Here is a 2,036-nt window from a genome sequence, read left to right on the forward strand (position 1 = left end):
TGGGTATACATATATCTATTCGTGTGATGGCTCTTATTTCTCTCGGATATATTCCAAGGAGTGGGATTGCTGGATCCTATGGTACTTCTATTCCTGCTTTTTAAGGAAGCACCAAATTGATTTCCAAAGTGGTTGTACCATTTTGCATTCCCACCAACAGTGTATAAGCATTCCAGTCTCTCCATAACCTCTCCAACATTTATTATTTGGTGTTTTTTGGATTAATGCTAGCCTTGTTGGGGTGAGAAGGTATCTCTTTGTAGTTTTGATTTGCATTTCTCTAATGGCTAATGATCGTGAGCACTTCCTCATGTGTCTGTTAGCCACGTGAATGTCTTCTTTGGTGAAGTGCCTGTTCATATCCTTTGCCCATTTTTTAATTGGGTTATTTGTCTATTTGTGGTTGAGGTTTTGCAGTATCTTGTAGATTTCAGAGATTAGATGCTGATCAGATTTGTCATAGCCAAATTTTTTTCCAAGTCTGTCAGTTGTCTTTTGACTCTTTTGGTGAAGTCTTTTGATGAGCATAAGTGTTTGATTTTGAGGAGCTCCCAGTTATCTAGTTTCTCTTCTGGTGTTTGTACATTGTTACTTATGGTTTGTATTCTGTTTAGGCCATGTATTAGGGCTACTAGCCTTGTCCCTATTTTTTTCTTCCATGATCTTTATCATTTTAGATTTTATATTTAGGTCTTTGATCCATTTTGAGTTAGTTTTTGTGCATAGTGTGAGGTATGAGTCTTGTTTCAGTTTTTTGCAGATGGATATCCAGTTATGCCAGCACTATTTGTTAAAGAGACTGTCTTTTCCCCAATTAATGGACTTTGGGCCTTTGTCAAATATCAACTGCTCACAGGTGGATGAGTTTATGTCTGGATTCTCAATTCTGTTCCATTGGTCTATGTATCTGTTCTTGTACCAGTTCCAGGCTGTTTTGACTACCATGGCGGTATAATAGGTTCTAAAATCAGGTAATGTGAGGCCTCCCATTTTATTCTTCTTCTTTTTCCGTATGAAGTTGGTGATTTGTTTCTCCATCTCATTAAAAAATGCTGTTGAATTTGGATCGGGATTGCATTGTATCTGTAGATCGCTTTAGGTAGAAATGACATTTTCACAATGTTGAGTCTTCCTACCCATGAGCAAGGTACGTTTTTCCACTTATGCAGATCTCTTTCGGTTTCTTGCAGTAGCGTCTTGTAGTTTCATTGTATAGGTCTTTTACGTCTCTGGTTAGATATATTCCTAAGTATTTTATCTTCTTGGGGGCTACTGTAAATGGTATTGATTTGGTGATTTCTTCTTTGAAGTTCTGTTTGTTGCTGTAGAAGAATCCAACTGATTTTTGTATGTTTAGCTTGTATCCTTATACTTTGCTGAAATCTTCTATTAGTTCCAATAGTTTTCTTGGGGATTCTCTGGGGTTTTCTGTGTACAAGCTCATATAATCTGCAAATAGAGATACTTTTACTTCTTCCCAACCAATTTGGATGCCCTTTATTTCTTTTTCTAGCCTAACTGCTCTGGCTAGGACCTCCAGCACAATGTTGAATAAGAGTGGTGATAAAGGGCATCCTTGTCTGGTTCCCGTTTTTGAAAGGAATGCTTTCAAATACTCTCCCATTTAGGATGATGTTGGCTGTTGGCTTTGTACAAATGCCCTTAATTATGCTGAGGAATTTCCCTTCTATTCCTATTTTGTTGAGAGTTTTTAAACATGAATGTGTGTTGGACTTTGTCAAATGCCTTTTCTGCATCAATTGATAAGTTCATGTGGTTCTTGTCTTTTGTTTTATTGATATGATGGATTACATTGTCTGTTTTTCTAATGTTGAACCATCCCTGCATACCACTTGATCACGGTGAATTAGTTTTTTGATATGTTGTTGAATTCTATTGGCTACAATTTTGTTGAGGATTTTTGTGTCAATATTCATGAGGGATACTCGTCTGTAATTTTCTTTCTTTTTTTTTTGTGATGTCTTTACCTGGTTTTGGTATCAGGGTTATGCTGGCTTCATAGAATGAGTTTGGGA

This window comes from Trichechus manatus, unplaced genomic scaffold, assembly GCF_000243295.1.
Source record: "Trichechus manatus latirostris isolate Lorelei unplaced genomic scaffold, TriManLat1.0 scaffold00082, whole genome shotgun sequence".
NCBI classification, from domain to species: Eukaryota; Metazoa; Chordata; class Mammalia; order Sirenia; family Trichechidae; genus Trichechus; species Trichechus manatus.